The sequence below is a fragment of the Zonotrichia albicollis genome, chromosome 1, assembly GCF_047830755.1.
Source record: "Zonotrichia albicollis isolate bZonAlb1 chromosome 1, bZonAlb1.hap1, whole genome shotgun sequence".
Classification (NCBI taxonomy): Eukaryota; Metazoa; Chordata; class Aves; order Passeriformes; family Passerellidae; genus Zonotrichia; species Zonotrichia albicollis.
In genome coordinates this window covers 147,693,495-147,707,331 of record NC_133819.1, presented here as the reverse complement: position 1 = coordinate 147,707,331, position 13,837 = coordinate 147,693,495, and the positions used below count along the sequence as shown (strand labels likewise).

The window sequence follows — 13,837 nt, the reverse complement described above, 5'->3', positions numbered from 1 at the left end:
AGACTCACTCAATATTTCAATGATTGAGGATAGCTGGAGGAAAATAAATACTTATTTTCGCTTTGTCTTGCATTTCCAGCTAGCAGCAAAGCCAGTGGTGATATAAATCTGCTGTAGAAAGGTTTCTCTATGCTGTTTCCATTCAGAAAACCTCAAGAATTCCCCAAGAAAGCCTGTTCCCATGATCATCCCACCTTGTTCCAGTGAGCTTCTAAGGTCTCAAGAGCTGAGCCAAGGTCCCCTCTGAGTAACTGGATTGCTGCAAACTCTCTGCTGCCTGTTTTCCTCCTCTCCTTAACATCGACAGAGCTTCAGCTAACAATTCTGATCCATTCCCATTCAGATTGTGAACCTACTTATTGACAGTCCTTAACTCTTCATCATATTGCCAACTCTGTCTTTAAGGCCTTGTGTTGTTTCTTCCTGCTCATATTTATGCTCTTATCTCTATCATTTACCCCTTTTTCTGCCCTCACACTCTTCCCTTGAGCTCATTCTTTCTTCTGGTCCATCAGGGCTGTATCACCCTCGACTCCCTCACTTTCTATCCCCTTGACACACTTCTCCCTCCATGTCCTGGAAGAATCAGAGCCACACTCTTGCAGTGCTCCTGAGAGTCAGTTGTTACTCCAGCATAAGATCCTCCTGAATCTCTAAGAGAGAATAAAACAAAGCACAGGTGTAGTAGAGGAAACAAAGGAAAGAGGAGATGAGAAATGGAAGTTGATTGGGTGGAGCAACCCATGTTTTGTTGCTGCTACTAGGAAGTGACAGCAACAATAAACAGACAGCCCAATGCTGGGCTTTTACTACTTTTTATGAAGAGAAGTGATGTTTGGAATAGGTCAAAGGAAAGGACTGTGGCCATCAGCATCTATAAGTATCTGTCCAGTGAGCTGTAATTCCTTCAGTGCCTCTACTGGGCAACAGGAAAACAGCATCAAGAGGGTCTGCACTGCAAGTGTTATCCCACAAATGTCTCAGGCACCTGAGGTGGCATGACATGGCATGACTTGAGGGCAGCACATGAGAGTCAGAGGTGAGATTTGGCAGTGTGTTCACGTGTGGGTAGCAGGGGGAAGGGCTCTCATGCTGAACCAGTCTCCTAGATCAGCCTTGAGCCCAGGCAGGGAGAAAGATGGGCTGATTTTACCTAAGCCTTCTTCCTGGGATACAAGCATGAAGAGTGTAAGGCTGGTAAGAACAAAAATATTCTGTTTAGGGAAAGGTGACTGAGAAACTGTTGTCCCAGGGCACTGAACTACTACATCCTTCATCCTGACAAACTTTGTGTTCAGCTCAGGGCAAATAGATTTGGCCAAAAATCAAGCAAAGCCAAATTTCATGGGGTTCAGTGCTGTGTGCCAGATGAAGAGCCTTGACAGGCTAGTTCTATATGATATTGTTAGATAATTTCTAGGGTAGCAGATCTCAAATGGCACTTCCTTAAATGAGAAGTGGTTGCTCAGATTTTCTGACTCTTGGCTATATCACCCCTAGGAAACCATGGGCCTAAAGCTCTTTGAAATGATTTGGCTACTGCAGATCACCCTGCAGGATGCAGCACTGAGTAAAAACTCAGGTCAGATGGTCACAGCAGGCAACTGGGATGCAAGAGTCCTTGCATAGGCACATTATTCTCAAACACTGATATAAAGAAATTGATGTTTTTGTGCTTCACTCAACATAAGCTTAGTTAGCATTACTTGAAATAATAGGTGGCACGTTCCCTCAGTGGTGCCTTAAAGCTGTGAAAGTGTAAAGTATCATAGAACAGCAGAACAAGATACCCGGACTGTTTCTACTGACAGATACAAAATTCAGGGCTCCTGCTGCTCCACATTTTCAAGGTAATGGTTTAAAAAAAGAAACAAAATAAAACCTATAAGTCAAGACAACTTATTAAACAATTTGAGACTTTGTACTACTTGATTTGGGTACAAATTTAATCAGAGAGTGTAGGGGTGAATTGACACAGAACACATTTCCAAACTTCTGCCCTAGGGCCATTTTAGATACCACAGTAACATAACATTGTTATTTTATAAGCTACCTGAAAATCAGCATTATTTTGTTTTGCTGGTTTTGACAATCAGGGAAAATAAACTTTGCTGCCCCCAATACCTTCTTCCCTTAGGGAGCCAGGCAGGATGGTCCCCTTCCCACTTCCAGCCCCTGGTCTTTCCTCCTGAAATCACATCCCCCACCATGGATGTATGTGTGTATGTATAGAATATTCAACACCAAAACTCTACTCCCTGGCACTGTAACCATAACAGTCTGTTCTTCATTTCCATAGTAGACAGAGAAAAGTTTATTAATGAAAGCCTATTAACTGTTTCTGTATTTAACTGTTTCTGCATTTAAAAAGTAAACAGAGCCTGTAAGGTGATTAAATGTCTCTCACCTGCCTTGATTCCAGTGGTAGGAGGACAAGGGCTGTGGTGCAGACCTGCTGGTGCACTCCATTTTCTGTTCAGGATTCTTACACAAGCAGACAAGGGCAAAGCACAGAGACCTGTTTGGCTCCCTCCCATCTCACTCCTGGCATGGCTGATGCCCCTTCACTGCATATTATTGTTTTGGTTCCACGAGTGCAGCCCAACAAGTTTTCATCAGGCCTCCCCAGTGGAAGCTTGAGCTTTTCCAGTGATTCACACCAGAACGTGAGCAAAACCAATCCTACTCATTTCAGGTAGGCAGCCAGTATATAAATCCTGTGTCCTGTCATTGAAGATCTTTCTGTTGTCTTGCACACTGCTTAGAAATTTTTTTTTAAGTAACTGTTGTGTTCCACTTGTTTCTTTTCAACAGTTAAAGCTTCTTGCTTCTGTGTAACCACGGAGTGTTTGCTCAAGGCCTGCTTCTGTGCCCAGCAGAATCTGTGCTGTATTTACAAAGCAGAAGCCAATATGAAGAGTGCTGACTGGAATGAACAGTGTTTGGAACGAAATGTCTAATGAGTGTAGATGCTATCAAAGCTGTTCTCTTGCTCAGAAGTGGATGCTAATGCCAATTACTCATGTTTCTTGATTAAACTCTCACCGAACATTAAGTACTGCAGTAAAAAGATCCTCCAGCACAAAATATGCACACTGCAGTTGAGTCAGAAGCTGGTACCAAGAATCCAGGGACATGCTGTACTCTGTGTTGTGGTCCTCTAAAGAATGCATGGGAGTACATTGGGCATGATTTATAAAAGATGTCTGGGCAGAGTGTGCCACTGGATCACAGCCAAATAAGCGCAAACCAGACTAATATGTACCCTCAGGACAACAGAAATGCTTCCATGCGTAAATAACTGGAAGAAGACATTTCACATGGACAAGTAGGATGTTCCACTAAAGATGTGACAGATCTCAAGATATACAACCAGGAATTGTATAAACCAGGAGGAGTCAAACAGTAAACTCTCATAGCTGGAGTTTGGGCTACTGCTCAGTTTGACTGGATCCATGTCCATGATTTATCCTGGATAAACCATTCTGGGGTAAATCTGCAGTAATTTTGTTACATGAATATTTTGTTATGATACAAAAAGGGTCAGAAACCTTGTTATATTTATATGTATGCTTGAGCTCTGAAATAAAAGGAAATGCACCAAACAGGAAAAAAGGTGAACGTTAGGTTTCTCTTAAAAAGTGAAAAGGTTTATCGATGAAGGAATGTGTGTTTGTTTTCTAATCATCAAAACAGAGTTTAAAAGGGATGCATAATTTATCAGTTTATCAATTTTAAAGGGATGCATAAATTATCAATTCCCAGCCATCTTCTCTGTCTCAGGCCATTGTATTTATACAGCTCCCAATGCCTTGGGTTAGATGTTTCCCAGAGCCATGACACAGTGACACTCTAAATCCCTGGCACTTAAGTTACACAGTGGATGTAATATTGGAAACAAATAATAAGAAAGTCTAAAGAAATAAAACGGAAGGTGGCTGGTGGAAGAGCAATTTTCCACCCCTAGATTCAAAATCTTCCATCCAAAGAGGATCCTGAGGGTCTCATGAGCACCCAGAACCTGCTATACCTGCCTTTCCACCAGCACTTGTCAGAGCTGTTCACCAAAAAGGTTCACAGATAAATAGATACATTAATATGAAATCTGAGAGGAGTGGCAGGGAGGGGATGTGTCTTGTCCAGGGATAGGCAGGAAGCCATTAGCAGAGATGGAAAAGGTCACAGATGTCCCAATTCCAGAGACTGTGCTTTAAATATTAAACTACCCAATGTTTATCCCATTTGTTATCAATAGATCACAGCACCTGGCTTAAATAATGCTTGACTCCTTGAAAATATCACTTCATAAATCTTCAGGACAGGCACATGCAGAGGATGGGTACCAGTGCTATCCCATCTCTCCAAACTGGGACACTCACACATCCCAGCAGGGAGATAAAAAACTGACAAAAGATCCTCCTGCAGCCACTGGGCTGGGGAGAGCCTGAAATGCCCCCAGAACTCTCTCCAGGAGCCTTGCAAAGAGCAGAGCATTGTGATTTAAATCCAAAGCTGTGCCTGCCTGAGGATGATTTGCAGGCAGTGCAAGAGTGGGTCTGGGTGAGCCAGGAATGCTCAGGAATGGCTGAGCTGAACCATCTCTGATGGGAAGAGGGATGGCACAGAGGGATGGGTCAGGAAAAGGGATGGCACAGAGGGATGGGTAGGGAAAAGGGATGCCTGAATTCTGTGCCTGCCCCTGCTGAGCCCCTGACCACTGCCAGCACTACCACAGCACTGCAGTTCTCACACAAACTCAAGTTAGAAGCAGAAAAAGGAAGAGATTGGAAGTAAGGGGGGACATATGAATCATATCTGCAAGACTTGAGTGTAATTTCATTTTGAAATCTAAGATTTAAACTAATGTATTCCTTGGCCAAAAGTTATTCCAGCTTCTCTGGGCAGGTAGTAATAGAAAGAAATGTGATCTTTTTGATTAAGTCAGAACATTTACTGCCACTGGGAAGTGCAGCATGTAATGTACCATGGGGACACAGTGCTTTCTGTAACTCCTACTACAACTGCAATATCTGACAGAAAACCTCCAAAGATACAGTATAGAGGAAGTCTCAAATAATCCTGCTTAACTGCATTTATACAACAGAGCACCTGTCTATTAAGGTGTTACAGGTGCTTGTAATGAAATAAATTAAGACTAAGTCCTGATTCTGCTTCCAAGCACCTGGTATAAATCCAGACAACTTGTCCTACTTCTGTAGTATTATACCAGATTTAAATCTATTCAACAAGGCTCTTAAATTTATGCCTTACCTGGGAACTTGAGTATTTCTACCAGTGGCATCAGGGCTGCTCTCATAAGCTTTAAATCTTCAAGAAATTCAAGCATGTGCCAGGGACTAAAAACTGACCTCTGAGGCTAAAAACTGTAACAGATTGTCAGAAAACTGAAAGCTCATACAAAACCATCAAGGAAAATCAAAAGGCACAAGAGCTTGAAGAGAAAAAAAAGAGAACTTACAATGATGAGAGAAGCAATAAAATCCTGAAAGGAAAAAGGAGAGGTGAAGTCTGGAAACATGTACCTGCATTTCAAATACCCCAGTATTTAGTCCTGCCTTAGGATCCCATCATACAGATGTTTTCTACAGAGAGGCTGAGACTCTGCCTCCCCAAAAGCTTACACCTGAGATTTTCATACTTATTGTTTCCATTTGTCTGTAGCTGATTAATCATTCTACAAATTCCACCATTATCAGCAATTTTCCTTCTGGGGAAAGAAGGTGCAGGAAAGAAAAAGAACTTACCTAAGGCATTCTCACACACTCAGTCACTAGGAAAATAGACCTGGGCATCCATAAATATGGAAAAAATCCATATATGTTTGGCAATAAGCTTTTGGGGCTTTGCTTGCCATTTGGACTTATGCAGGAAATGGAATTTTCCTGTTCTTGTCAACCTGAAATGCCTGCAAGGTCATAACTGCTCAGCTGGAAGATGGTAAATACCACAGCCTCCTTTCCTTAATGCACACAAGAAAGAGATAAACTCAGCCTAACCTTTTCAGTTTACTTTACCAAGTTTACTCTGGGATCATCTCCATGGCCCAGGTGACTCCCATCTGAGCCAATGCAGGATGCTTAAGTGATATTGTAATATGAATGGTAAATCTTAACTTGGGGCTGAGCAGGAAGCTCCTGAATGCAGACAAACAGTGCTGTACAAGTCACTCCAGAGGTCTGTGCAAGCACAGGGGAAAGCTCTGCCTGGCCGTGAGCATGTCAGGCTGCCCAAAGAAGCACATAGGATACTTGTCTTGCTGTCTGCAGGTATGTCACAGACATCTCTTATGAAAAATCCTTTCCTTAGGATTTTTCCTCCTGAGAAGCTGAGAGGCCTCAGGCACAAAATGTAAACAATGGTTATCTGCTACTGTGGAATGCAACAGGTGCATCTGTGATTGGTCTCATGTGGTTTTTTCTAATTAATGGCCAATCACAGTGAGTTGGCTTGGACAGAGAGCCCGAGCTACAAACTTTTGTTATCTTTCCTTCCTATTCCGTTCTTAGCTAGCCTTCTGATGAAATCCTTTCTTCTATTCTTTTAGTATAGTTTTAATATAATATATATCATAAAATAATAAATCAAACCTTCTGAAACATGGAGTCAGATCCTTGTCTCTTCCCTCAACCTGAAACCCGTGTGAACACTGTCACACAGGTAGGTCCTTGCCCATCTTCTCCCACCACACGCTTTGGACCACATACCTGACTGACAAGTTGATTTCTTCTTCCCTGAATAATCAACCCTTAATTAAACTGAATGCTGCTTAATTCCACCAGCTTGTAAATGCTGCATTCATTATCCAGAGATCTGAGGAACTGAAGGGAAACAAAAACTCCTCACAGGGTTTCACACCCACTCCACTGATCTGCAGAGATCTGAGGTGCAGGGTGAGCCCACCTGTGACTGTGTTCACAGGGGTCAGAGGATGAGGGAAGAGACGAGGCTCTGACTCCATCTTTCAGAAGGCTTGATTTATTATTTTATGATATATATTATATTAAAGCTATACTAAAAGAATAGAAGAAAGGATTTCATCAGAAGTCTAGCTAAGAATAGAAAAGGAATGGTAACAAAGGTTTGTGGCTCAGACAAAGAGTCCGAGCCAGCTCACTGTGATTGGCCATTAATTAGAAACAACCACATGAGACCAATCACAGATGCACCTGTTGTATTCCACAGCAGCAGATAACCATTGTTTATTTACATTTTGTTCCTGAGGTCTCTCAGCTTCTCAGGAGAAAAGATCCTGAGGAAAGGATTTTTCAGAAAATATCATGGCTACACCCTCCTGTCGCTCTTCAGAGAGATGTGGGAAGGGGCAGAGGCAGATCACCCACCAGGAGGATCAGGGTGACTAAACCAAGGGACATTGGGACAATATTTGACTGGAACCAAGGAGGGAATAAGCACAGCCCTTCAGGTGGTTGGTATTGATCTCCCACCTCCTCTCTGCAGCACAGCAGGTGCTGCCCATGGAGCAGCTGACACCCCCAGGTTTTGGGCTGCCCACAGTGCTTGTTTGTGTTTTGGAGCACAAGGCTCAGGTTCCTGGCTCCCACCTGGCCCACAGCTTGGAGAACTGGAAGGAAATATCCTCTCCCACTTACTTGAGCAGCATCCAAACCTTTTGTTCAGATGATCCCACCCTGTAGGGGAGGATGGGGTCTGTTTGAGGCTCCCAAGGAAGTGGTAACCCAGCCATTTGGCTGCACTACACACAGGGAATGTGTACCCTGCCTTGGCCATGGATTAGGGTGGGTGTCTCCACAGGGCTCCACCTTTATCTCCTTTTTCTTTTGATGTTGCTGAAAAAAATGCCAATAGGACAGTGCCAAAACAGAACATGGAAACAGCCAGATAAAATCACAGCATGGAGGGAGAGGGATCAAGAACAGAAAAGACAAAGTTTGAAGGTGGATGTGCATTTTCAGAGACAGTTCCAATTTGATGCAAAAGCATTTATAAATTTGAGTTGAATACAGTGAGTCAGAACAAGCCAAAAGCTGAGCTAGTTTCACCTGGAGCAGAGATATTTCATTTCAGCTTTCACAAGAATTTTGCCTTTCCTCACAGTGGGCCATGAAAAATCAGTGGAAGTAGCTGTGGGATCTCTGATGCTCTCCCTCTCTCTGGCTGACCTCCCAGAGGTCTGCATCCCCATTTTCCCATTCCCAGAGGGCTCCATCCTGTCTGGCTGCAGGCTTCTCTGCACCTCAGCTCCTGTCTCCAGTATCCACTGGGAGACAGCAGGAGGAGGAATATCACCCAGGGAGGAAGGCACTCACCAAAGTGAACTGACTACCATTATTTCCTCCATCATCCACATTTGGAGCTGGTTTTAAATTTCTCTGATCAAGCAGAGATCTGAAGGCAGCTGTCTCAGATCACCTCAAGTTTGGGCTGTTTCTGCTGCCTTGCTTTTACAGCTCTTTTATAGCCTTTTATAGGTTTCTTTTTTTCTTTAAAATAAAAAAAAAGTCTTCCAAACAAAATGATCTCTTTCAGGTTGAACAAAACACCCATTTAAATCTAAATGAAAGCTTTTGAAAACACTGAAAAAATATAACAGGTTGACCCAAAAAATATATACTGCCTAATCAGAACAATACAAAGATCCTGTCAAGGTTTTTCCCCACAATGCCCTGGAACCAGACAGAATGATTTCTGATTGTGCAGACATGCCTTCCCCCTATCTTCCTAAATTTTTCTTTAATTATTTTTTTTCTTCATAGACATCCATAAGGAGGGCTTTTTTAGGAGAATTACTCACTGAAAGTGTTTTTATTAAGTTATTTTTAAAAAAAAAAGTTAAATGTGCATGCATGAATTGTGAAAGCATATGTTCAGACATAAAAATTTCTGAACATAGTCACACTTATTAAAAATTTTCTGTGAGTAATCCCAAATTCAAGGCTGTTTGGGAACTGCTTATATTTGCTTTATTCACGACAGAGTTATTTTTTGCTGTTCTCAGTCTGAGATTGGACTGCTGGAACAGCTTTATTCATATGGAAAAAATAATAAATATTAAATATCCCAAAATCCAGGTATCACCATTCAGCCAACTACTCATGGATTAAGTAAAGGTTTGGTTTTCATTAATGACTGGCCATAATTTTTATATTTGTAAGGTAAATAATATGATCTCTTATATAATATCTTATCTATAATATCTAATATTCTATCTAACATAGAATTTAGACTTCAGGGTCTGAAATTCAAAATTAGACTTTCCAACAGTGTGACTCTCCTCAGCAGTTTGCCTGTTGACTAGCAGTGCTGGGTAGGAAATAGGATAGCAGCAATGGGATTATCAGGCATTCTGTTCCTATTACTGACGTGCAAAAATCCACATTCTTTTATATGAGATTTATCAAATATAATATTATGACTGTCAGTTTTGCTTATTTTTTTTTTAAAGTCCTATTGCAAAATGGTGACAGCTAACAAAATCTCAGTTTACAAATTTGAAGAAATTTTCAGAGAGTCTCAGATATAATAGGAATGGTTGTAGATTGATAATGCAGATAAAATATGTCGAAAACATAGAAATAGAGAGATGGGCAATTTAGAGTAATAAGAGGAAATTAGACTATAATGAGTGCTTAAGCAGAGGGAAATAAACTAATACAACAGAGAATGGAGCTCTCAGCACAAACAGATAAGGGTGGAGAGATACAAAAGGTATCAGAGCAATAACAAAGGCAGGAAAACCAACAGCAAGTGCAGAGACAGAGCCCTTCAGGCTACAAGATAAACTGGGAAAAAACACACTGAGTCCCCGTTTCAGAAGTACATAATCTACTTCATCTGTGTCCTTTGCAACAGGGAAAGAAGCAGGTGTGGAGGTGCAGAGGACAATAGGAAAGGACTGAAAGAGTGCATGGCACAGTGATGGAGGCACCCACATCCCCAAGAAATTATGCACCAACACTAATAATTTGTAATATCAGTCATGAATAACTTCTCTGCCTCCCAGCAGCACTGAAGAATCAAATTTTTAGTAATATTAAATTTAGTTTTTTTGTTCCTAATCTCCAGACCTAGAAGCACTGGGATTTTCCTGGGGTGAAACACTTAAATGTCCTAGTGGGTGGAAGAAGATTTAGTGGCAATAACAGATGGGCAGGGCTGGTGGCAGCTGTCTCCCTTATGAGTGGCACCAGTTAGTTGTGCCCCCTGTCTCAGTCTTTGTGTATGCACAGGGCTGCTACCTCACAGTCCTACTGGGAACAGATAAATAGTGCAAGGAGCACACACAGGATGTTTTCCTCATTGTGGAGCAGCAGAAGATGCTTTTTGCTCCAGCTACTGGAAGGTTTCTGCACAGGCACTGTGCTCTGTGCACAAAGCATCTGGAGTGTCTGTGTGATCAGGATCCCCATGGTTTCCCTACAAATTATCCCCTGCATTAATATCCAAGGAAGAAAAATGACAGAATGCAAATATTCAACTGCAAAAATACAAACAAGTGTTTCATTGACTTCTTTTTCAAGCTGGTTATCAAGGGCAGGACTGTGTAGCACACTGGTTCTCACTTCATCCACAGTCCTCCAGGTCTATTCCATGAGGGCAGAGCCTGCAGGAGGAAGGGAGGGAGAGGCTGTCCCACTGCTGGACTCCCCAGCCTTCAGTGCCTTGTCACATGAAATGAATCAAATTGGTTCCAAGGGAAAGTTTAATAAAAATGCCTGAAGTGCAACTTATCTGTTAAACTGTGAATTCTCTAGGGGGAAAAATTAAAAAAAAAAAAGTTTTTCAGGGTTTGTTGTGTGGGAGGGAGAGGTGTTTCTGCAAATAAATGAGAGCCCCATCAGACTGAGTGATTTGCAGGCTCCTCCTGCCCAGGTGACACCTGAGCCACAGTGTTAAGCTGGAGGCCTGTGTCCCCATTACCCCATCCCAGACCCAGCTGCTCCCACACCTGAAAACCTGTGCAGGAAAAAGCTTCCTCACAGATTTTATCTCTGACTCAGATATGGGATGGATGACTCCTGATTTGCTGACATAAATGAACATATACCTGACAGGCACTGAGAGACAGAATCAAGAAGGATTTCCAACACTGTGCAGTGGCTTTTTCTCAAAGAAAGTTAAAGTTTGCACAGTTTGAAAACAGCTCCTGGAGAAGATAGCAACAGCTGAAGGAGTTTGGCTGGAAATTGTGCTACCCCTTGATCCATCCTCAGCTCTGTGAGCGACTCCCGCATCGTTTGAAGGTGCTTGGGATGGCTTCAGGCTTTCGGCTTTTTTATGCAAGCAGATTTTCATGCTTTGATATCTTCTCTGACATGACTTTTGATCCAGTGAAGGTGATGCTGGCACATTTTTCACAGTGAATATTTTGTGTACAGTGCTGCTGGAGCATTGCAGTTGCCTGAGTTATTTTGGAGGAACTCTTTCAAAAAGATGCAGCCTAATAAATGTGATGGAAAGTGAGAGCTCTGCTAACTGCAATCAGGGTGTCTACCCTGGTCCAGACCAAGGCATTGCAGCTTGTCAGCATGCAGGCACCACCAAACACAATCCAGGAGAGTTGTGAGAGAAGGGGGAGCACAGCACAGGCTGCTCTGGGGCTCTGTGCAGTGAGAAGAGCACTTTGGAATATCCAGATTATTCCCCTCCCCGAAAAAGCAGATGATGTTTCAAGCTGTCAAACTGGCAAGTTTTGGGAAAAGTGAAGAAATCCTGGTGGAAAGTCTGTGCTTTGCTGCTCCTGCCAGGGTAAAGCAGCACAGGGAATGAGGGTCACCAGCCAAGGAATGCTTTGTGCCTCAGGGAACCCCCTGCTGAAGGACTTTCAGCTAATTGAGAAAGTCAAACATCCATATTCCTGCTGAAAAAGAGGCTGCACTACCTTCACCAGGCATTTCAGCTACAAAGGGAATTGTTCATAAAGGCAGAAGGAATTAAAGGAGGGAATTAAAGGATGCAGTATTTAATGGGGCAGATTGATGTGCACACTGATGAGATATACTTCAAATTGATTAAATGTCTGTTTTGGCTGAAACAGCTTTTTCTTTTTTCCCCCTTGGCCAATGCTATCTGTGATTTTTGTTGTTTGTAAGTCATGCCTCTTGCTGTGACCCAGACAGAACTGAACCTACCTAAATAAAAGGTGTGCTTAAAAAGTTAAAATAAAAAATATAAAAAAAAAAGAAAAAGAAAAGGCAAAATCACTACATGCCCTAATTTCTACCATTCCAAGACCCATGAAAGGAAATGAGTTTTGTGCTAATGTTGGTCTCAATGCAGCAAGAGAAATCCCAGCAGGGTTGCAGCCTGCCTGGCTGCAGTGTAAGGACTTGTTGGAGCACAGTGCAAATCACACCAGTGCAGCCAAACCCCTGATAACCCAGGAGGGGACTGGGGCTGTGTGCTGGCACCTTCTCCTCCCTGAACTGCTGAGGCAGCCTCATTCCCCTGTGTGTGTAATGGAATGGAAGCAGCTTGGACCTTTTAGGCATCAGAAGGAGCTAATCCATCCTGGAATTATGTTTGTGAAAAATGCATATTTTATGATTGGCTTTTCACAAACATTAAAATGAATATTATATGTGTTGTGTTAGAAAGTAATGCTTTATTAATTCTCTTAAGTAGTGTGTTAAATATAGTTTTGGATTATAAAAAAAATGTTAAAATAGCAACTATGCTATGTAGGATACTTTTTTTTAAAGAAAGGACTTGCAGTGAAATAGCAGCCACAGGACACCTAAATCTTTTAGAGAAAAAGAATTTATTTCCCTCTTATCAGAAGAAATGAACTTCTTCCCATCTCAAAGGTGCTGTTAGGATTCAGAGGAAGAAGTTGACACTGACCAGACTGAATCCTGTGTTTGAATGAAATTTATGCATCATGTATGAAGTGTATGAATATGCAACAGGCTGTTGTTTTTAAGGGTTAATCCTCTGTTAATGTGGGTCCTTTTTTGGGCTCCTGCTGCCCAGAAAAAGGTACCCAGAGATCTGTAACTCTTTGGTTCTATTGTCTCACATTCCCCTAATTCAAATTGTCCAAATTATTATTACTCCAATTGTATTACTGTTTTTATAACCATTTTATTACTACTAAACTTTTAAAAATTTTTTTAAAAGTGATTGGCGTTTTTCACATGCTCATCCAACTTTTCCAGTTGATGGAGTTCCCAAGTGCCAGCCCCCACAGTGGGACTTCCACCAGAGTCAGTCTTGCATGGATTTACTTTCTGGGGGAAAATTACCCAACCAAGCTAAATCATTTCAGGCAGAGCAGTTGTAAGAGCTTGTTTACATGACTCTGCTCAGAAAAGTTGATCTGAATTTTTAAGTGGATTAGTTAAACTGCATTAATTAAAGCCCTTTGTGGGAACTGTCAGAATTAAAGTGTCTTTGATTTGATTTGGTTTACTTCTCTTCCAAGGCTAAGTCATATTAAGGCCACTTTACTTGTGAAACGAGAAGTTTAATACAATTTATTTAATTCACTTTAAACTCCTGCCTTTAGTTAATTTAAATCAGCTTTCTTGATTTTCCCTCTATAGACATGCCCAAGGAAAATGAAAGCCACTGAAACAAAACACCTAAGAGAAACTTTGAATAAATCAAAACATTTCACCAGCCCCTCCAGGACATTACTATCCTTGTCACCAACAAGATTTGGGAAGTGCAGGTGACACTATCAAGGTCCAAGGACTGAGAAACAGATCCTTGGTGCTAAGCTGCAGTTGCTCATCAGACACAGGATGGCCAGTACTGAAAAAAAAAAAAAAAAAAAACCAAACTTAACTCCAGCCTAAAATAAAAGATGAAAAGTTAAGTAAAAGCCTCCTAGCCC

The 13,837-nt window shown here is 41.8% G+C and overlaps 1 long non-coding RNA gene across 1 annotated transcript in view; it reads right to left on the bottom strand.

Moving 5' to 3' along the window:
• Positions 1-2,967, bottom strand: part of LOC141731476 (uncharacterized) — a 63,842-nt gene extending 60,875 nt beyond the window's left edge. The window contains exon 1 of the long non-coding RNA XR_012583561.1: positions 2,408-2,967. This is a non-coding gene — a long non-coding RNA (uncharacterized LOC141731476). The remainder of the gene's footprint in view (positions 1-2,407) is intronic.
• Between the last annotated feature and the right edge of the window lie 10,870 nt (positions 2,968-13,837).